The sequence below is a fragment of the Felis catus genome, chromosome D2, assembly GCF_018350175.1.
Source record: "Felis catus isolate Fca126 chromosome D2, F.catus_Fca126_mat1.0, whole genome shotgun sequence".
Classification (NCBI taxonomy): Eukaryota; Metazoa; Chordata; class Mammalia; order Carnivora; family Felidae; genus Felis; species Felis catus.
Window position 1 is genome coordinate 11,109,233 of NC_058378.1, and position 22,917 is coordinate 11,132,149.

The 22,917-nt window shown below is 47.2% G+C and overlaps 2 long non-coding RNA genes across 11 annotated transcripts in view; one reads left to right on the forward strand and one right to left on the reverse strand.

The window, feature by feature from the left end:
- LOC123380738 overlaps window positions 1-11,441 on the reverse strand; it is a 121,589-nt gene extending 110,148 nt beyond the window's left edge. The window contains exons 1-3 of one of the 3 annotated variants that reach the window (XR_006586851.1): window positions 10,912-11,441; window positions 7,315-7,434; window positions 394-1,362 (exon numbers count right to left, since the gene is read on the reverse strand). This is a non-coding gene — a long non-coding RNA (uncharacterized LOC123380738). Of the gene's footprint in view, window positions 1-393; window positions 1,363-7,314; window positions 7,435-9,404; window positions 10,122-10,911 lie in introns of those variants that run through there. The other 2 variants (XR_006586849.1, XR_006586850.1) reach the window with 2 other exon arrangements.
- A 3,349-nt stretch (window positions 11,442-14,790) lies between these two features.
- The window catches only part of LOC109492973, a 52,294-nt gene continuing 44,167 nt past the window's right edge, over window positions 14,791-22,917 (forward strand). For 2 of the 8 annotated variants that reach the window (XR_006586853.1, XR_006586855.1), the window contains exon 1: window positions 14,832-15,101. This is a non-coding gene — a long non-coding RNA (uncharacterized LOC109492973). Of the gene's footprint in view, window positions 15,102-22,917 lie in introns of all 8 variants that reach the window. The other 6 variants (XR_006586859.1, XR_006586852.1, XR_006586857.1 and 3 more) reach the window with 6 other exon arrangements.

Below are 22,917 nucleotides of genomic sequence, written 5' to 3' on the forward strand. Positions count from 1 at the left end.
CCATGAGAAATGAAGGATTATTGCTCTTATAAGGCACTACGTTTTGGGCTGACATCTTAAGGCACAATAAGTAACTAATAAATACTTAAGGTTTTTTTTTGTTTGTTTGTGGAGATGTCTCCTCTTGAATGAGAAAGAATTGCTCAGTGTATACTTCATCAGCAACCATCAAACTGTTTTCCAAAGTATTTCTATATTTATACTCACATAGCTATTAGCTGTGTAAAAGAGTTCCAATTAATCTAAATCCCTTAAGTATAGAAACCTATCTTCAGAGGGAAGATCTGCTTTGATCCAGGGTCAGCCTCTCCTCCTTAGAGTATACCTAGAGGTATACTACAGGGGCCCACAGAGGACATAGACCGCTAGATCCCCAGTGTTAGCAAGCTGGGGGATTCTTGCTGCCTGTCTAATCAGCCCACAAGCAAGGGAGCTTTCAAATAAGCCAATGAAATATCTAAAGATTCATAAAACCCATAAAATTGAAAGACAAAAATTAACGTTTTCACAGTCAGCAAGGATTGAGATCTGTTTGCCATCAACCACTTAGGGATCTACAAAGTGGTAAGATTCCTTCATTCTGTCACTTTCCAGGGAAATAGAATTTCACTTTAGGACAAATCTAAGAAAAACCCAAAGTAGTTGGCAGATGACTGGAAACGGCATCTTGACTTGAGCCCTATGTCTTGAAATTACTGGTTTGGATCTTCATGTTCAACTAAAGAAACTCCCTTTTGTATTAGGAATTGAAATTAGAGCAATCTATTTCAACAACCAACACAGAACTTACATGGTCTGAGAACGAGAGAAAAGGTAGAAAGCCAGAAGTTGAACCTGATATCACAGTGGACATTCTGGAGGAAACCTATTCTTTTTAATAGAAATTGTCGGTTCCTGCCACCCTCACCTTCACCCAAAATATTCACACCAGGATACTAGCTACATGACTGTTTGTAAAACATTTAACCTTGTCAATCTCCACTTTCTCACATCTGAAATAAGGACTAAATTATTTCTATCTTTCTGACTTTAAATCCTTGGCTCTCGGAATATCCTGAATCTCCTTTAGTCATTTTCATTGGTTTTGATTCCCGGCTATCGCTGGGAAATTCTACTTCCTTAATTCCTGGCTCAGGATTTTCATGCTGTGAGCTGGCAATGTGCTTTTGTCCTACGCCATCGCACATTTCTGCCTTCTGAGAGCTAAAGCCTTGCTGTTTTTCAATAAAAGTCTGAGCAAGCCTTACTGCGATGGCCACAGGCCTGGGGGGAGCAGAAATAAGGAGATTCTGCCACTTACCAACCTCTTCTCTTCCCACTTCTCCCAAGAAGTACTGTTCTTTCGGTCTTGCTGACATGGAACTGAAGACAATGACCAAGAGAAATAAGTCACCTTCCCCAGCCCCCCAAAGCTAAGTTAGGTGGTAAGAAATGGCCAAACCCAGTGAAGTGTCTTGAATAAAGCAGTTGGGAGGGGAGAAAGTAAGGGGCAAAGGGCTGACAGTACAAAGATTTATGGTGGTAGGAGCACCTGGGTGGCTCAATCAATCAGTTGAGCACCTGACTTCAGCTTGGGTCATGGTCTCACAGTTCGTGGGTTCGAGCCCTGTATCCGGCTCTGTGCTGACAGTGCAAGCCTGCTTGAGACTCTCTCTCTCTCTCACTCTGTCTGACCCTCCCTGACTTGCACTTTCTCTCTCTCCCATTCTCTAAATAAATAAATAAATAAATAAATAAATAAATAAATAAAGATTTATGGCGGTAAAATAAAGAACAGGCTTCAATGATATTGGGCAAAATGAACTCTACCCACCAAGTTTTGACCAATCTCAACATTGGAGTAAGGGGCTGAATTATAAGAACTACCTTCATGTTTACAAGATGTTCTTCCTATGTGCCTGTCTGATCATTTATCCCTTCATCAGGCTCTCTCAGGATGTTGACTGTATTTTGCATGGGTCAAAAGTATCTGACTTTAGTTTTCAAAGAAGCATCTTCTCTTACCCTCATAATTATTCAGCCTTATTGGGTTCTGCAGGCTAAATGCTAGGGGTGTTGGCAGGGAGAGGACAGAGGAGGAGACCAGCACCATCCTAAAGAGAGAAACCCATTGTCCACCAGCCACTATTTCCTCAAAATGGCAAAGGCTGCCCCAAGGAAGTGCCCAGAGACTGACAAAGAGGTTGCTGGGAAGTGTCGTTTCTGGTGCCAGTAGTCTTCACAGCTGGTGGTGCTACCCACACTTATCAAAGTCAGACTTTCATCCTAAAAATTCCCTTGTCCTTGTCCAGGACAAAGGGCCTGGCACACACCTGGAGCTCACAGAACATTTGCTGAATGAATCACACCGAACTATGACATAATTTGACCAGATTTAAAGGAGCCTAGAAAATTCCCAGAGAATGGCTGAATTTATCTGGAACATACTTTCTGGATAAATTTCTATTTGTTAGAAATTTACATTTTATATTACAACCAGGAACGTATGAGCGTCCCGTTTCTCCATATCCTCACCACACTTGTTATCTGTCTTTTTGTCTTATCACTACAAGGTAACATTTATAAACTATTTTTAAATAAAAACATAGTATAAAGACAATGAAAAGGCCCATAATCCTACCAATAAAAATACTAAAGGGTATGATCAAAAAGAATCCAAACCAGGGACGCCTGGGTGGCGCAGTCGGTTAAGCATCCGACTTCAGCCAGGTCACGATCTCACGGTCCGTGAGTTCGAGCCCCGCGTCAGGCTCTGGGCTGATGGCTCAGAGCCTGGAGCCTGTTTCCGATTCTGTGTCTCCCTCTCTCTCTGCCCCTCCCCCATTCATGCTCTGTCTCTCTCTGTCCCAAAAATAAATAAACGTTGAAAAAAAAAATTAAAAAAAAAAAAAAAAGAATCCAAACCATATTGAAAAGCCAGATGAAAAGACAAGAACAGCCAGGGCACCCGGGCGGCTCAGTCAGTTAAGCGTCAGACTTTGGCTCAGGTCGTGATCTCACGGGTTGTGAGTTTGAGCCCCATGTTGGGCTCTGTGCTGATGGCTCAGAGCCTGGAGCCTGCTTCGGATTCTGTGTCTCCCTCTCTCTCTGCCTCTCCCCGGCTCTCTCTCTCTCTCTCCCCCTTTCTCAAAAATAAATAAACATTAAAAAAATATTTTTTTAAAGAAAAGAAAAGAACTCCCACCCCTCACCCCCAGTTGATCTTCCTGAAAGCAACTGTCTTCAATGGCGTCTTACAGGTCAGTCCAGAAACAAGCCTCATGTGCTCACGTGCTTCGGTTTACACAAAAGTGACAACCCACTTCCTGCCCTCCTGTGCGCAGTGTCACATTTACTCCTCCCTATGGTATGTGTTACCTGCCTCTTGTCCAGAAGGCCTATAGCCTCCAAAAAATTAGGACATGGGAAGACCAGCATGCCCAGCAGGAGTCCTGAAGGGCAAAGTAATCTGTTCCCTCCGTGTCTTTCCACGGGCCTAGGAAAGCTCTGTGCATAGAGGAAAGCCAGCATACAAGACCACTTTTATTTGACCATGGTGTGAAGAAGCAGTGTGTGTGTTGGCTTTTTTGCCCAGTGCTCCAAAAAGTAAATCCTGGGCCTTGGGAAGGTGGAAGCCACGGTCAATGGTGCTTTTAGGCACCTGTATCATATTCTACATTAGGCCATTAGACCGGGCTCCATGCTCTTGGTAACACTTTGCACATTACCTTCCCTGTCTCCTTCCAATGGTTTATACCTGCGAGCGTGCAGTTTCTGGCATTTGCTGTTACCCAGGAAGCTACAGAGACAAGTGATGGGAAAGTACTCGTAAGTAAGTCCGTTCATAATGAAGGCCTAAGGAAGAAGCCCTCTGTCAAAGTCACATTTAAATTCGATGAGTCAACCCTTTTCGCAATTACCCAGCAGCCAAGCTTAATATAATCTATCGGAGCGGCCTCCGTAAGATGACACCGAAGCCCTGAGACACCTCCGGGGTGACTCGGTGCCCTTGGTTTGGGGCCAACTGACTTAATGTTCTGTGTTTCCTGTGAATGAGTCCTTCCCCTCATTTCACCCTGATGGCTACATTACAATTCCCTAAATTCTCTTTTTGCCTTTTTTTTTTTTTTTTTAATCTCTGGTACCTCAGGAACCTTCTTCTTCTGGCCACAAAAGAAAAATACAATATGGAAATCTGAGTGACTGAAACATGGTAGCACAATGGAAGGGCTTCCCCAGCTGAGGTCTGATGAAAACTACACCAGAATAGATTCATGACAAAGTCGACAGAGCACAAAACAGTGTTATTTCAGTATTAGGAGTGCAGAATTAATCATGAGTCTACCCTGATGAACTTATCCAAGTGCAAGGTTATTCTATGAAACAGATGGTGTTGAAAGGAAAATATTAATTTGTGCATTTTAACCCCTGAAATAAATGTTTAGAAAGCATAAAGTAATCATTACCATTTTTTAGCACATACAATATGCCAAACACTGCGTAAGCAATCTCCATGGATTATTTTATGTAATGCTCACAATGACCTATGAAGTAGGCAATAATATTATCAACATCTTAAGAAAAGAGAAAGAGGGGCACCTGGGTGGCTCAGTCAGTTGAGTGTCCAACTTCAGCTCAGGAAGGCTGAACCCACCCCTGCTTTAGCAGGTGGCCTCTTCGTTCTAAGAGGAATCCCATCTCCCTTTATTCACAGCTGGTTGTGGAGTGAATGTGTGACCACACTTGGCTCTGTGACTGGAGAATTCCTCCTGGGGGAACTTGGAGAAATCTCCTCACTCCTAAGAGAGAGCTAGAAGTGATACCCTCTTCTTGCAGGGAATTGTGGGTACGGCTGTGCCACCTAGTGTGGCTGCAGCCTGTGGGCTTGGTCTCTACATTCAAAGGCTGTACCTAAGAGGACAGAGTAAAGGCAGAGAAAACTACTTGCATTCCTGAGGACATCCTTGAGCCGTGCAATCAACCTATCTCTGGACTTGTACTTCTATGTGGTAGTAAATGTCCTTTCTGGTTAAGATCAACACCCCCTGCAATATACCACAGCTGTTAAATATAGACACAGAGGCAAAAGCAGCAAAATGTGCTGAATATAGTTTTCTGCCATCCTGCAGAAGATTAGATCATCACAGGAAAGCAAACTCTTACTTAGGTACTCAAAGGGCTCTTTTGAGTTTATCATGGGAGGTTGCATAACACTGTTTCTGGTTTCCCACCCACCTGGTCCTTTCTTGGTGAGAATGAGGGACCCATTCCTTCATAGAAGCCAAAGTAAAATTCATTGCTCAAAGAGATTCTCTTAAACACTCTTTGTCTCGGGGCACCTGGGAGGCTCAGTCCGTCAAGCATCTGGACTCTTGGTTTCAGCTCATGATCTCCCAGTTTGTGAGTTCAAGCCCTGCACTGACAGTGCAGAACCTGCTTGGGATTCTCTCTCTCCCTCTCTCTCTGCCCTTCCCCTGCTTGTGCCCTCTCTCTCTCTCTCTCTCTCTCTCTCTCTCTCTCTCTCTCTCTCTCTCTCTCTCTCTCTAAAAAATTTAAAAAAATACTCTATCTTTCAGGCACTGTGTGAGGTAAGAATTGAGGATCAGAATTCACAGTCTAAAGAATAACTGCCTGAGGTAAGTGAAATACAGAGAGAGGGCCAAGGAAGGGTCTTGGCTGTGGCCATGTGTAGGGACCACATGTAAGGGCTTAAAAACCTGGGGGTTATATTGGCATATTATTGGGGTAGGAGGGACAGAGAGAGGAATGGGGGCTTAGAAGGAGAGGAAGGGAGACATTCCCAGCAGAAGAAAAAGCATGAACAAAGTCAGGAAGAGGTGAGTAACAGCTGGATGTGTCTAACAGGTACCAAAGCACATGATAAAGCTATCGATCTGCAAACACTGTGAAAATGGTTCTAGAATGGACAAATGCATCAATAGAACCAAGAAGAGAGCTGAAAGAAAACCAATTCTATCAGTGAATTTTGTATATGGAAAAGGTAGCATTTCCAACTTTTCACTCTATCTCTGTATTGTTTGAATTCTTTACAACATATTTATATCTTATTTATGTTTAATGAAAATAGCAATCATTTATTCCTTTTCATGACTATAAAAGTAGACATATGCATTAAACATTCAGAAAGCACAAAGAGATAACAAACATTACCCTTGGGGATATACTCTTCCAAAATTCTTACATATTATTTTTCTTTTCACGAAAATAGGATTATAATTTATGTCCTGTGCTCCACTTTTACCCTCCCCCCATTGTGGTTGTTTTAAAATATCTCTTTGACATTTCTCCCACTAAGAGGTAGAGCCTTATTCTTTCCCCTGAATGTGGGTCAGGCTTGGTGGCTGACTTCTTAACCAATAGACTATGTAGGAAGGACAGGGTATAAATTCTAAGGTCAGGTTATAAAAAAGATATTGCTTCTGTCTTCTGTGATGCTGTTCTCTAGCAAAAAGTAACACATATGCCACTATATCATCAACACCTTAATGTTAATATATGTAAATCAACATTGTTATTAAAGGGGATAGCAAACCAACCTTAGCCAATCTGACCTTGTATAAATCTCAAGTTCTTTTTTGGTAGATGACGGTAGCCACAGAACATTTAGGTAATTGAGAGTGAATTTTTTCCCCATCACAAATGAAAGTAAGCCTCAGTCGAAATTCACACCACACACACACACACACACACACAGAAAAGCAATGCCATCTGTTCGGTGAGGTATGTGAAAGCCCAGCTCTGTGGGTTTTTGTTGTTTTTACCAACTTTGCCATGAGGTGGACCCCCAAGACCTGACCTTAACTGCTTCCCTGCTTGTGCCCACTGACCTTTGTACCACATTTTTCCTTATCCCTTCATATTTCCATCATATCCCATGATGGAAACAGAAACGACCACTCAAGCAATAATGACTGCCCAGAGGAAGAGCTGTGGCGGCCAGTCCATCCAGAACAGCTTGAGCTCAACCCCCGACTCACATCTGCACAGACGGACCATGGGGTGACCTCTAGAATGACCGACAATTACCTTTACCTCATTATGATACTAAAATCTCCACCCAAGGAGGACCCTCAGCCTCATTTACACAGCATGCGATGTGTGTATAGGCATGTTTCCTTAAGGTCCATGTGCAACCTTATCCCATTTCTAGACACCATGACAAGTCTCTGCTTTCTGAATATTCATCCTAACCCTAAAGAAGAGGAACCCATTCACCCTTGCTTGGGGAGTCATGGCTTTCGAAGTTATTCCCCCCATCTCCTTATTTGCAGCATATAAAGTTTCCTTTGTGTGAAGTTTCTATTTGTGACTCACCGAGGAGCAAACTCATGTTGGTTAAGTCTTGAGTGAAAGCTTCAGTCAGGCAGCACAGTATATCCTAGAATTCAGGCAGCTAGAACAACCAGAAACCAGAGTCCAGACCCAAATGGAGCCCTGTTGAAAGACCAGCATCAATCAGCCACTGAATTCTTAAGATCAAGTCTCAAGGTGTCACCCCTTAGGGTGTGGGCCACAGGCCTTGCTAAATTCTTGCACCCTTTTCAGGCAAAGGTAGGGAGTATTTCAAATAATGAATTCAACCCATGATCTTAAATACCACTGATTCCTCCAATAAGGCCCACCTCTAACAATCATTACGGTAATTAGCACAGTCTGTGGGGCTGAGAAGCAATGGGAGAGAGGAACCCTGCCTGTGGTCACACCAAGTGGGGGCTTCCTAACTAGAACGTGAGGGGTAGCCTGGGTGTCTCCATCGGTTAAGCGTCTGACTCTTGGTGTTAGCTCAGGCCACGATGTCATTGCTCATGAGTTCGAGCCCCACAGCCGGCTGACAGTATGGATCCTGCTTAGGATTCTCTCTCTCTCTCCCTCTCTGTCTGTCCCCCCACCCCCCAGCTCACTCTATCTCTCAAAATAAATAAACATTAAAAAAAAAAAAAGAATGTTAACTAACTACCCATGCAGGAGCTCAAATTTCCAAGACAATAAATAACTATACCCAGATTAAGATTTTATCTTTTTAAATAATCTCTACAGTCAACTCGCGGTTCAAACTCACAACCCCGAGATCAAGAGTCACATGCTCTATTGACTGAGCCAGCCACGTGCCCATAGGGTATAACTTAAAACACTGCCTATGGTGAAATATGTTTTTAATCTTTTTTGTTTTAATGTTTATTTATTTTTGAGAGAGAGCATGAGTGGTGAAGGGGTAGAGAGAGAGAGGGAGACCCAGAATCCAAAGCAGGCTCCAGGCTCTGAGCTGTCAGCACAGAGCTCCATGCGGGGCTCAAACTCACAAACTGGGAGATCATGACCTGAGCCAAAGTCAGACGTTTAACTGACTGAGCCACCCAGGTGCCCCGAAATATTTTAAAGCAAGTAACAGACGTCATGGCAAACAACTCCACAGCATTCCAATGTGTGGCTATGCCAGACTTCTGCAAATCATATTCATTTAATAAACACTTATGTCATGGCCCATTTGTTCCTTTTATAAACAATTCAAAGATGAGTGCCCTTAACATACACATTCCGTGTCTTTTTCTAATTATTCTGCAACCGGGGTCCAAGCAGCAGGAGCACCTGACTCTGGGGGTCCCAAACAGACCAGCTGTGGTCACCTGACGCTGACAAAATCCAAAAGGTGAGAGCTGAGTGGTAGTAACACAAGAAAAGGAACTGAGTTCAGAAAGGCCGATGCTGGGAATGATGGGAGAAAAAGGAACAAAGGCCAGACGTTGTTGTGGCTCCTAGTCTGCAGGCAGGATTCCTCAGGCATGCAGACTAACTCCTACAGCTCCCTCAAGAACTTCCTTTAATGCGTTACCACTCCCCTTTGATCTGGTTAGTGTAACTTCACTCCCATAACCATAAACACCGCCCCCACACCCCCCCCCCCCCATATATGTCAGCGATCATCTTTCAAACATACAGCCCAATGACATACATCTGAAGGGTCTCACCACTAAGGTTCAACTCCACAACAATGAAACCAACCTCAACAACAGCTAGCCCTCCAAGTTCCTGGAGACCTTGTTTTTAACAAGCACGAATTCCTTAGAGACTCAGCTATCCCTAACCCCAAGTAAAATGTATATAATCAGTTATTCCTCAAATGTATACCATCAGTTATCCTTACTGGGATAAAGCATTAATCCCGGTGCAGCTCTTTCTGCCCATGGATTTTGTCCCAGTGCTCTCATAAAGCACCTTTTTGCACAGAAAATGTCTCAAGGATTCTTTCTTGGTCTTTCGCTGAGGGCCCCACATCAGGAAGACAGGGGACTAGCATTTCAACTAGTGCTGAAAATACTTCTACGTCTATATGAGGCGAATGTGGGACAAAGGTTGGTGGGTATGAGACAAAGCCGGGGCTGGACAGGGGTCCCCTCAATCCTGACCAAAAAACGCAGCGTTCCCGGAGACCTGAATCCAAGCGTCAGAGTAGCACGCCTTGCAGGAACCCGGGGCAGGATGTTTACCAAAAGGCGACTCCACCACCAAGACCAGCGAAGACAGAACCAAACCAGTCTGCTCTGAGGTGCACCCCAGGGCTGACCTTTCCCTGACTTTCGCCCTCATTATAATACTAACAAGCACGCCCAGGAGTGCAGATTTCATGTAGTGAATGAGACCCCGTACAGGGTTTGCTTATTGCGTCTGCGCGCCCAACTTCCTGTCTCTCTCTCCTTGCTGGTTTGAGGTTTAGACGTCATTCCCTTCCCGCGTCGGTGTCTTTAAAATCCTTCCCTGGACTTTGTTCTGGGGCCCAGCAGGAAGGGTCCTTTCCTTTGTGCTGTTCCGCTTGTGCTTGAGCATGAGCCCCCATGAAAACTTGCCTGGAACTTTCCGGTTTGGCCTCTAGTCAGTTTCTATTGTGTAGGTAACAGGCGCATGCAGGTGGTTAGTAAGTGTCAGGTCAGTCTTTGTCTGGGGTCAGTCCTTTGGGGTCAGCCCTGCAGGGCAGTCTTACTGCTGGAGTGGAAAGTTTCAGTTCCCACCAGGTCTTTTGCCCCAGTTAAGCTGGAAAGACCTTAATCAGTTAGAAAGTACCAGACTTAGGTCAAAATGGAGGCAATTGCAAGTTCTCTTTCAATTCTTTGGGATAAATTCCTACAAGTGGAATTGCTGGATCAAATGGTATGTAGCCCATTTTCTCAAAAAAAAAAAAAAAAAAAAAAAAGAAGAAATGCAAGAACAAAATGTAGGAAAATTGGATAAAGATTTTGAAAAAACAATACTTCAAAATTAAAGGCAAGTAATAACAAGACAAAGCTCCAAACAGGAAAAGTAAAAGGAATCAGTGTTATCAGACTAAGCTAAAATGTGGGCCCCAAGCTAAAATGTGGGCCCAGATTGCTTCCTTCTCAGTCTCACTAGAACCCAGTCTCCCCGCCAACCCCCAGCCCTGTCTCCCGCATTCCTGGAGGGTCCAACAACATAGTCCTATGCTAACTAATGGAATTGCTTAGAATTAGCGTTTTTCCCCTTCAGCATGAAATCCTATTATTTCCTTCTCTTCTGCCCTCCAGGGGAGGAATGGGAAAGAAAATCTTAGTCCTTTCTCCATCTCTCAGTAAAGAGGCAACACAATCCTCTAAGGGTGGATGAGCACAATAGGAAAAGACCCAAACACCTGGCTCCCTGGTTCTAGCAAAAAAGGGATTAGCCTCACTTCAGTTAGCACTCCTAAGAGGAGGCAGTTTGGGTCCAGACCAGAGCAAGCCAGTTCCAATATCTGAATTGAGGAAAAAGCTTAGACTCTTTAAGTGACCAATTAAATCTTCTTTACATGATTGAGGCCAATTTACATAAATAGTTCCTCACTTTCAAACAAAGGGACAGCAAACAAACTTCAAGCTACTAAAGAACAGAAAGGACTGGAAAAGCTGGCAGTCCCCGGGTTACCTGGGGCAGGATCTGGTACTGGGAGATAAGAGTCCAATCCTGGAGCCCTGGCTGAGTTCCCATGGGGAAAATGCTTGTTTTATTCATTGTCCTATTTTAAACTGCTAGCCAGCTACTCCACCAGTTGAATTCATCTCTACCGAGGAAAAGCGAGAGAAGGAAGAAGCTGCTAGGGCCAAATGACTCCCAGGCAGGATGGACAGACTGACAACGGCAGGCACCACAGCGTTTTCTTACTGACTCAGCGGCACAGGGTCTACCCGGCACTGGTAATGGATGGACAGCTGATGACCGAAGAATGAGTGTTTGATAAGCCTCCATCACAGCGAGGATCCCAGTTGTTCATCAGGAGTCGTTCCCGCCCTGGACCGTCAGCCACGTGATAGAAACGGGGAAACAGGTGCCGTCAGTCTGTTTTAAGTCTCCAAGCACAGCTGCTGGGACAGCAGCTTCACACAGGTGCTCGCTGATGAACGAGCAGCAGCCGCAAGGAGGTCCAGTTGCCATTGGAGCCTAGGCAGCCTTTAATCAAAAACACACTGTGTTTCAGCAATCATACGCACTGGAAGCACCCCCTGCCTTCAACAGATAGGAAGGTAAGCAACCTCTTTCACCCACCCCATGTCATCCTCAAAACCCATGAGTGGCCTCAAAAAGCGTCCAGACTTATCTGACAAATCGTAAATGAAAGATATTAAATATGTTTATGAAAAACCCAAAATATTAGTACGGGTTACTTTATCATTAAAAATCTCTTTTTTTTTAAGTTGATTTATTTACTTCGGGAGGGAAAGAGAGAGAGAGAGAGAGAGAGAGAAAGGAGGGGAGGGGCAGAGAGAGAGGGGGGGAGAGAGAGAATCCCAAGCAGGCTCCAAACTATCAACACAGAGCCCGATTCAGGACTCGAGCCCAGGAACCTTGAGATCAGACCTGAGCTGAAATTAAGTCGGGCGCTTACCAGACCGAGCCACCCAGGCGCCCCTAAAAACAATCTTTAATGGGAAAAAAGAAGACACCTGTGAGTATAAAATCACAGCTTGAGTCAAGCATGTGCCCATTAATATAAAAAAGCATAAACACCACAGGTAATTAGACCAAGATTGCCCTGTTCTGACCCTCTTCTCTGGATGTTTCCAATCTTGGTGGGTGGCACCAACATGCATGCATTTCCCAGACCAGAAACCCAGGACTTTAAATATTCATCATTCCTTCATTGCCTACAAATTAAGCAACACAGGCTCCCATCTTCAAGCGCACATACACCCACCCTCACACACACATGCCCCCTGGTGTGGTCCAGGCCTCACTCTCCCCTGCCCAGCCACACCTTGGCACTGGGAAGCCCTGATGACACGTGCATCTTCCACGTGGCTTTGGTTAATCAGGAACCTCAAATAGGCCAGCTGTGCTTTGGGAAGAGGCCAGAAACAGCGGCCTTGACCCAGAGGTCAAAACTCTCCTTTAAGTGTGCAGACAAGGCAGTGATAAAGCAGCGCCCCCAAGTGGTCGGGAAGCAGAAGACAGCATCTCGGGGACGCAGGGAGCATAGATCAGAGACACCTGGGTGGGAGGAGGCTATTTACAGAAAACAGAGGCCCCACAATATTCATGCGGGGCAAACGCCAACAAAACTTGGATTATAACTGTGACTGTAACCTCCTTAAAATAACAAGTCTGGGAAAAGCTCAATTAGGCTTAAAACTGATATATTCAATCTATTTGATTTTTGCTCTCGCTAAAAGTAAACATTGACAACAGGATTTTTCTTTGGTTTTTGTTGGCTTGTTTGTTTGAATAAACTTCCAGAACTAAAATTAACATATGAAATTTCGTCAGAAACAAGCCGTGTGATCTCAGACGGTAGCAGTTCATGGCTCAGTTTTGCTCACGGTTCAAAATGACAAGAGTGAACTTCCTGATTCCTAAATTTCCTCCCAGCTCAGGAATACTGTATTTACTCCTGGGGGGGGGGGGGGGTGCATAAGATGCTTATCTCTAGAATGTGTTTGACAATTTGTATTAGAATTGTCATGACTTTATTAAAAGTGGTTTAAGACACAGGGAACAGAGTCGCGCTCACACTGGCTCATATTTCGGGCGTCTGTTGTCAGGACAGGAGGCGTGAAGAAGGGAATCTCAGGAGAAGCCAGGGACACAGGCTGAAAATCACCCAGGCCTCAGGGAAAGAAATGGGACGAGGAGGAGCCATCACGAGCTCTCTGATGTGGCCTCGCCCTCTCGGCGGCTGAGCACGCCTGGTGGCTTCTCCCCTGACCACATCAGCCCCACTGTCCCCTCTTCCCGGGCGGGGGCGGGAGCTGCTTTCCCTGTTAGACCCCTGGGATCGCTGTGTCCGCACAGCTCCTACAGGCAACCCGGAGTCTGACGCTGCTGCGAGAACTTCACGCTCACCTCCCAGAGCCAATGCACTATTTCCCCATTCCAAACTCGGTGGAGAGAAATATGATTGGAGCAGCTCATCTTTGGAGTCAGGCCTCACTAATCACTAGCAGCCCCTGAATGGCTGTCCTTGCAGCACGTGACCACCCCTGGTCCAATCAGCTGCGGGTGGATGGGAAAGGTCAGGTGACAGAAACCACCGCTGCTGAACTGTGGGTGGGGCAGAGTGCCTTAGCCGGGGTTAGCGTCAGAGTGCAGTTCTGTGCTAACTCCGTAGCCACTAAAACTAGGCACCTGCAGCATTTAAATTGAATTGATTGAAATAAAGTTAAATTAAAAAACCCAGTTCCTCATTTGCACTATCCACATTTCACGTGACTAGTTCAGGTGTTCATGTGACACTGAATTGAACAGATATAGATATGGAACATTTCCTTCCTTGTAGAAAGTTCTGTTGAATAGCACTGGCCTCTAAGTAATAGATAATTCTAGTAGAGTTATTAAATGCCACAGATGATGGGAATGTAAATTCAAGTTCATTGAAATAAATATGTAAAAACCCAGTTCCTCATTTACACTCAACACATTTCAGGTGCTCGGCAACCGCACGTGACCAATGGGTACTACATTAAATTGCACAGATATAGGACATTTTCCATCATTGTAGAATGTTCTGGCCTTTACAAAATTAGGTATCTCTAGCACTTCTTAAATATGAAAGATGACAGGGAAAGAAAATTCTTTCATCAGCTTGTTGTCTATCTTGATCTTACAACCTAGATTCTTAGAGGGAGGCTTTGGAGAAATATAATAGGCAAAGGACATCCAATTTTCCTCATGTACTTGCTGAGGGCCATAAGGCAGCTAAGTGACACCCCATCAGCCATCACTTTCTCACATAGGCAGACTGTTTGCTAAGCTGTGGCCTGGTCGATGATTTGGGGATCAGCAAGAAAATCTACAGATACACAAGAGGGAAAATGAGAATATGGGTTTTTCTGTTGCTGTCAGAAAAGCCACACAGTCAAAGCCGTGAGATTGGGTCTATGTACCAACAGGGGTTCCATTGTCTGCTCTGTCAGAGTGACCCTCAAAAAAGTGGTTTTGAAGCATGATGCACACATTAGAAGCACAGTGTTTGGTCTGAGCACGATAAGAAAACAATAAAATAGGTCAGGGTCCTATTGCCTCTCCTGTCTTTATTCATATTTGCTGGACAAGAAATTACCAGAGATGCCGTTTACTACGTGTTAGTGTCAGGCGTTGTGCGGGATAAAGATAGGAGTTAGAGTCAAAAAGAATTTTTGCAGTTTAAGGCTTTATTGGGAACTAAGGTTCCGGGCGAGGTTCCGTGACTCAAGGAGGGAGTCAGGAAAATCGCGCCCAGGTGTGGTGGGGTAGGGTTTTTAAGCTGTAGCAGTTCCGGGTTTAGGCTCAGGTGGGTCTTTCTCTCGTGCCCTGTGCTGTTGCTCGGTAATTGGTTGACCTTCAATTCGTTCTGCAGAGCCTCGGGGCTTTCCCTTGGGTTGTGCTGGCGCTCGGTGATTGGTTGCCCTGCGGTTTCTTCCGGTGCGCTGGCGAGAGGGCCGTCCCCTTCCTAACATTCCAACCTCTTATTGGTGATAATGGGCGAGGGCTCTGATCTGGCTGCTTCCAGCAGATATAAGGGAGGCGCCATAGCATGTGGGGGTCTGAGGTTGGAATGCGCGAGTAGCGCAAGACCGCCGTCTGATGAAATGCCACCTGGGAAACTTCATGAATTCGTTTCCCTACGAAACGGAGAAAACAAGGTAAGAGCATAAGTATTATACAGACAGCAACTAGTGGGGTGACTATGGGGAGGAGCCAAGTTAAGAGGGGTGATTGCCGCCAGGAGGTTAGGGGGTCTGAGGATCCTGGGCGGGCGGATAGAGTTTTTTGGATTTCCTTTAGGGGTTGTATATTGGTTTCAGCTAAGCCTGATTTATTGAGGTAGTTAGTAGTAACATTCTTCCCTCAGGAACAGGCATCTTCCCCCTTTTTCTGCTGTTAGGAGATCTGTCTCGTCGGTTTTGTAGAGTGACCTGTGCTAGGGAGTTGATCGGCCTTTGTAAGGCGGATAGGGGGGTTGCTGAGGCTTCTATTGCGATTTGGAGCCTGACAGGTCCCTGGAGGAGGTAATGGAGTGTGCAAGGGAGCCGGTGTCAACCCCGGCGGCCAAGAGGGACGTGGCTAGGGATAGTCCGACCATTAGTGGGAGGAAAACGGCTCGTTTTTGGAGACGGAATTCGAGGACTTGATGGAGTTCTTCCTGTCCCTATAGGGTGAGTTGGGGGATAATGGTGACTGGGAGACAGATAAAAGCATTTTTGGGCATTTGTTTATAAGCTGTGCCATTACACCAATAGAATCCCCCTGGGGGAGGGTCGTGCCTAGGCATAGGCAGGGGGGAGGGGCAAGGTGGGGAGGCATGAGAGGAGTAGCATATTGGGTGAGACGTGTTGCTTTGAGGGGTCTCAGTGAGGATGGGAATCTGTAGGGAGATTTGACTTCTGGGGTGGTTGATGGAGTTAGTGGTGTTGGGAAAGGGGGTGGGTAATGGAACGGCTATTACTGGATCCCGCTGAAGGGATGCACAAAGAAAGCAGTGTGACAGGTTGGTTAAGCCTGAGTGGTTAAGCAGGATCGCTCCTTGTCTGATTAATGTAAGCCATGAGAAGGGGTGTTGTGCAGGGGGTGTCTGTAGTTGTGTGTTGAGCTGGTCTTCTTGGTCCGTGATTACTTGGGTAAGATCTTTAAGGTTGGAGAGGGAAGGAGACCTAGAGGGCTCATAGGTCCGATAGATGGTTAAAGAGGAGATGGGGTTAGAGAAATGGCCGTTCTGCCACAGTTTCCCCATTATTCCGGTTTGCCAGCGGGGATCCCATGGATCAGGGACAGTAAGGGTAAAGTTGCCATTTTTTAAGCAGAAGTGGCCCGTCCTTGGTCCTGTGAAGCAGTATAGGTTGAGCCAGTGTATGTTACAATAGTGATAGGGGCATCCTCCATATTGGTTGGGGGAGGTTTGGGAGCATATTTTGTCGGTTTGGTCATATAAAAAGCAAATGGCGGGAGTAATCCGCGTAGAGGCTTGGAGGGTGTTGAAAGAGGGGAATTTAAAGGTGACTTGATTTTGGCACCCAACAATGGGGCAAGGGGTAGAGGGTATGATAGAGGTGTGTCCATTAAAAGTTTCGGATAGGTAAAAAACCCACCTATAGGAGGGTTGTGAGGGCATAAGGGGGATGATGTTAACAAGGAGTAACAAGGGAAGTATCATGATATATCAGTATGGCTGGTAAAAAGGTAAAGAAGGAGATTTCGACGGGGAGAAATCAGAGAGAGTTCCTGAAGCCAACAGTCGGAGACCCAGGAGAGAAATAAGGGGAGGGTGATGGGGTCGGATGAGTGGGAGAGTTGTAGCTCATGTAATATTGTGAGTGTGAAGGTGGAAAACCGAGGGGAAGGGTCCGTCATGAAGGGGCCTGTCGGGTTAGTTTGAGGGTGAGGGGGCCGGTTGGTTGGGAGGTCCACGACTCTTCTGGTATAGAGGGTAAAGGGGGGGCCCATTTGAGGTCGGAGGTGTGAACCCACAGGGTGTGGCCCAGTAATTTAGCAGCCATGGGGGTTGTGAGTATGACTGTGTAGGGACCCTCCCACCGGGGGCAAGGGTTGGTTTTTGTCTTACTCGAAGGAGCACTGAGTCTCCTGGGTTTACAGATAGGGAGAGGAGAGATCGATGGGAGCTGGTAGAGTGAGGTCCGCGTACTGTCGAATCAGGTGTCGGAACAGGCTGAGGTAAGGGAGATAGGCAGCCAAAGGAGGAGGATCTTTTGGTAGGGGTTGGGGTAACAGGAAGGGTCGCCCGAGACCCTTTTTGTTTTCTTGACTTTCATGCTTTATTCAAAGTAAAATATGAATCAAAGACAGGTATTGGTAAGCAGGTTATGTCTCTAAAGAATTACTTTTTAGTTCAGAGCAGAATGTTGTCCCATCTACTGTGATACAAATCCTTTATGGACCAATGCATCTGGTATGAAGTGCGAGCAGGGAAATATAACAGAACTTTATTCCCTCCCGTGACTATAAATCTCATATGTAAATATGATTTACTATTACTGCTACTAAACCGGTTCCGTCTTTACTTGCCCCGCCTGCCCGCCACCCTCTCTTAAATATCAAATTTGAAACATTTCCTTCAAATCTGATGTCCGTCAGTGCAATCTGCTTTATTTGACATAAGGCATTTGGGACAGTCACTTCAGAATAGTTTTCTGCCTTTTGGAAGAGTTACAGAATGGTTTAATTCTTAAATCCATCTTTTCGATAATGCCCTAACATATGTGAAACGCCTCTCTTCCCTTCTGGTCATTTCTCAGAAGCCAGCAAGTGTCCAAAAGATTAATGTCCAAGTAGACCAGTACCTTTAAACCCTTCTTCTGGCATACACACTTGCGTGACATCATCCATTGCTCAGCCCAAGTGGGCTGAGGCCTGTGGGTCCTTGGGGACCGGCTCGGAGTCGGGTGAGTGCTATAGGTAGGAGTTGAGGCCAAGAAAGCCGAGTCTCTATGGAGAGTTTAGTGAGATGGTCTTTTATGAGGCCACTGGCCCTTTCAACCTTACCCGAGGACTGGGGGTGGTATGGTATGTAGAGTTTCCAGGCAACACCTTTGGAGACCTGTTGGGTGACTGCTGAGATGAAAGCAGGCCCGTTGTCAGACTGTATCCTGCTCGGTGGACCAAAGCGGGGAATGATGTCCTTGAGTAGGATCTCAGCCACTGTGGAGGCCCCTTCAGATGAGGTGGGGAAGACTTCTTTCTTTCCACCCTGTAAAGGTGTCAATTATAGTAAGGAGATACCGTAATTTTTTGTGTTTTGGCATGTGAGTGAAATCTATTTGCCAGTCTTCGCCCAGGAGATGGCCCCGCAGCTGAGGAGTGGGGCCTGGGTGCCTCATCCTCCCTTGGGAACTGACTGCGGTGCATGTGGTGCATCGTGGGTGTGTTTTGGCGACCAGTTGTCGTAGGTGGGGGTGCTACATAATGGGCTCAAGGAAGTGGAAGGTGGCCTCCGGCCCAGTGTGTAGGGTTTTGTGGATTTTTGTTAGTAGGGAAGGGACTAGGCTATTTGGGAGGGCCAGTCGGGGGCCCAGCATGATCCAGCCTGCGTTGGCGTGGGCATCGGTTTGGGCCATGTATTGTTTTTGTTTATCTGGGGTACAATCAGGAGTTGTTATCTTCAGTGAGGATGTCCATAGGAACTGGGTCGAGAGAGAGAGCTGTTTGTCTGGCAGTGTTGTCAGCCTTGTGATTTCCTACAGCTGTCTCTAGTTAGGGGTTGGTGGCCCTTGCAGTGGACAATGGCCACTTCCTGTGGGAGTTTGAGGGCCTCAAGGAGTTTCGCTATGAGTGGCCCGTTGATGATGGGGGTACCCTTAGTTGTGAGGAATCCTCTTTCTTTCCCTAAGTGGGAGTGTGTATGTGCAATAAGGAAAGCATATTTTGAGTCTGTGTATATTGTGACCCTTTTGTTTCGGGACAATTGGAGAGCCCTCATGAGGGCTGTGAGTTCAGCCTTCTGGGATGTGGTTCCTGTGGGTAGTGTCTGGGTCTCTAGAGTTTGGTTTAATGTAACTACAGCGTATGCTGCTCGTCGGTGGCCCTGCAGTCAACTAGTGAGCTGCCGTCTACAAACAGTGAGATCAGGGGAAGTGAGGGGAAGGTCCTTTAAGTTAGATGGAGGTTTGGAGAGAATATCTATAAGTTCAGTGCAGGAGTGGAAGGGTGGCTGTGAAGTGTCTTTGGGGTTGATTTGTGGAAGTAGCGTGGCAGGATTGAGTCTGGGGGAGAGTTGGAGAGATATTTCAGGATTTGCAATAAAGAGCAGATGGAACAGTTGTATGCGTGATGGGGAGAGGTGTGCCAGGGCCTTATGTGTAAGGAGATCAGATAGACGGTGCGATGAAAGTACCGTTAGGGGGCAGTGTAGGGTGAGTTTGAGTGCGTCTTGGGTTAGAGTGGCTGCTGCTGCAAGTGCCCTAAGGAAGGGTTGCCACCCCCTGATCGTAGGGTCCAGTTGTTTAGAAAGGTAGGCGAGAACTTGTAACTTAGGGCCACACGGTTGGGTTAGGAGCCCTGTTGCAATTCCAGCCCTCTCATCTGTGTATAAGAGGAAAGGCTTTGAAACATTAGGGAGGGAAAGGACCGGTTGAGTGACTAGAGATGTGACCAGCCATTGGAAGGCCCTTGTGACCGATCCCGGGCTGGAGAGTGGGCCTTGGGGGGTTTCTTTGGCTGCTTTGTATAGGGGAGCTGTGTGTATAGCAAAGTTAGGGATCCAGTGTCGAAAGAAGCCTACTAGACCCAGGAAGGAGAGGATTTCGTCTGCATTGGTAGGTGAGGACAGGGTCTGGAGGGCTTGGAGGCGATCTTGGGTTAGGGCCTTGGTAGTAGGTGTGAGTGAGACTCCCAGGAATGTGACTGCATTAGTACAGATTTGGGCTTTGTGTGGGGAGACTCGATACCCCAGATTAGCCAGGAAATTTAGGATTTGGACTGTATCTTGTTTGGTGTGGTCGAAAGAGGTTCCACATAATAGAAGGTCATCTATGTACTGTAGTAGAGTACAGTGACTGGAGAGTGGGGCTTTGAGGAGATCCCTGGCCAAGGCTTGCCCAAAGAGATGGGGACTATCATGAAATCCTTGGGGAAGTACCGTCCATGTGAGTTAGCAGGCCAGAGAAGTGACTGGATCTTGCCATGTGAAGGTGAAGAGGAATTGGGACTCAGGATGTAAGGGAATGGTGAAAAAGGCATCTTTGAGATCAAGCACTGTAAAATGGGTCGTGGATGGGGGGATTTGGGAGAGGAGGGTATATGGGTTGGGCACTACTGGATGGATGGCAATTACAGCTTCATTGATTATTTGGAGGTCTTGAACTAGTCTATATGAGCCATTTGGCTTTTTTTTTTTTTTTCAATGTTTGTTTATTTTTGGGACAGAGAGACAAAGCATGAACGGGGGAGGGGCAGAGAGAGAGAGGGAGACACAGAATCGGAAACAGGCTCCAGGCTCTGAGCCATCAGCCCAGGGCCCGACACGGGGCTCGAACTCACGGACCGCGAGATCGTGACCTGGCTGAAGTCGGACGCCCAACCGACTGCGCCACCCAGGTGCCCCAGCCATTTGGCTTTTTTACAGGCAAGATTGGGGTGTTGCAGAGGGAATGACATAGGATTAGGAGGCCCTCCTTGAGCAGGCGATCGATGATGGGCTTCAGGCCTAGTCGGTGGGTGTGGGAGATTGAGTATTGGGGTCTAGTCGGGAATTGTGATGGATTTTTGAATCTAATGAGGACAGGTTGGTGATGGGTGGCGATTGTTGGGGTGGATGTATCCCATACGATTGGGTCTATTGGGAGGTCCAGGTGTGGATTAAGGCTGTGGTCTGTGTCGTCCTTGATAACAGCCAGTAGGAGATGAGTCGGGGAGGGAGAGGAGCAACTAGCTGGTAAATGTATAGAGGCTCCTAATTTACTGAGGATGTCTTGGCCCAAAGGGGGAAGGGGCAGGAGGGCATGACTAGGAAGGAGTGGGAGAAGTGGAGGCCATCCAGGCAGCAGGTGAATACCGGTGTGCATGGGGGAATGGAGGGGGTGCCATTTATGCCCATGACAGAAACCGAGGACGGTGTGGTGGGGCCGGAATAGCTCGGCAGGACGGAATAGGTAGCCCCCGTGTCCAACAGAAAGGAGATGGATTACCCGCTACCTGGAGTTTTACCCAGAGTGGATCACCAGAGTTTCTGAGTCTGGGCCTCGTCAGTCGTCATCCTCCATCTCCAGGAGTTGGAAGGCAGAGTCCAATCCGGGTGAAGCCTCGCCACATGGAGGCGTTGTGAGTCTCTCGTCCCTTGGGTTAGGACAATCGCATTTCCAGTGGCCCATTTGCTGGCACAGTGGGCATGGGCTGGTAGACTTTTTGGGATGGGGACGCTGATGAAACCAGTGGCCTTCTTGGCCACATTTAAAACAAGGCCCCGGAGGGGGCTGTGGTCCAGAGGGCCTTACTGCGGCTGGCCTCAGGACAGCTACCAAGGCTTGGGTTTGTAATTGTACCTTTTGTTGGAGACGGACCTGTCGCTGTTGTTCTTGAGCTTCCTCTCGGCCATTAAAAACTTTAAAAGCCATCTTTACCAGGTCGGCCATAGGGGTTTGAGGGCCGTCTTCGGCCCTTTTTAGTTTTCTTTGAATATCAGGGGCTGATAAGGGAAATAAAATAGTGGCCAATACTGTGGCCCCGGCGGGGGTGGTAGGGTCTAGTCTGGTATATTGGGTAAGTGCCTCTGTGAGCCGGCTAAGGAAGGCTGCGGGGTTTTCGTGGGGGTCTTGTATTATTTCTTGAAGTTTGTTAAAATTTACTGATTTGTTTGAGGTTGCCCCCATGCTTGCTAGTAGGCATTGGATCATCTGGTCCTGGCGCCGGTGACCATTGCCTGCATGTTGGTAGTTCCAATTGGGATCGGCCGCTGGGACAGCATCGGCTCCTATGGGCATAGTGGGGTCGGTCATGTGGGTTTGGTGTGCGTGGTCTCTGGCTGCGGCCTGGATGCACTCCCTCTCCTCAGGGGTGAGGGTGGAGGTGAGGATCACATGAATGTCATTGTGAGACTGTGGGCTTGGGCGAGGTATTGGAATTCCTTAATGTATGGGGTGGCGTCAGCCGAGAATGACCCTAGACGCTTTTCAAAGGCAGAGAAGTCTTGGAAGGAGAAAGGGATGTGAACGCAAACCAGGCCTTCAGGCCTTGCCACCTCACGGAGAGGTAAGATGGCCACTGGGGTCTGTTCGCTGGGAGGGGCCTGAGCACGAGTTCGGGATGATAGGGGAGGCATGGGAGGGGAGGGCGGGATGTCTGGGGGTTGGGAGTACGGAGGGGGGTGAGGGCTGTTGGGCAGGGTGGCTAGATCCTCTAAAGAGTTAGAGAATGGGGAAGTTGGTGAGGTGGGGTCCTCGGGGGTTGTGGGCCGGCAAGGAGCACGCATGCAGAGGGGCAGGAGGAACATAGGTGAGGGCGAGACCTGAGGTCCCAAAAGGCCATAGCATAGGGTATGTCTCCCCATCTTCCCAGCCGAAGATTTGGTATTGTAAAGACCCCTCAGGTGGCCATTGAGGATCATTATCTAATTGGTACTGATGCCAGACTACAGTGCAAAGGCGGACGAGTCCTTTACCACGGAGTTCGCCTTGTAAGCCTAGGAGCCGGAAGTTTTTTAACAGACATTGGAGGGGGGTAAGAGATCGAGGCTGTTTAGACTCGTTACTCCCCATTGGCGTGGCAAGGTAAGGGGCCTTTCGGCGTGCGGAGGAGAGGAGACTGACTTGCGAGACGTCTCTCGGGGGTGTCAGCTGTAGTTGGAAGTGGGGGAAGGAGGGGTCTGTCCTACTTGCCGGCTCCTGTAGGCTCTTGAGAGTAGGGTGGTTGGCATCTGGCTTGGTGAGGGGGGGGAGTTCAGCCGAGGGAGGCGAGCTACCACCTCCCTCCCGGGTTTAGGCACCAAATGTTAGTGTCAGGCGTTGTGCGGCG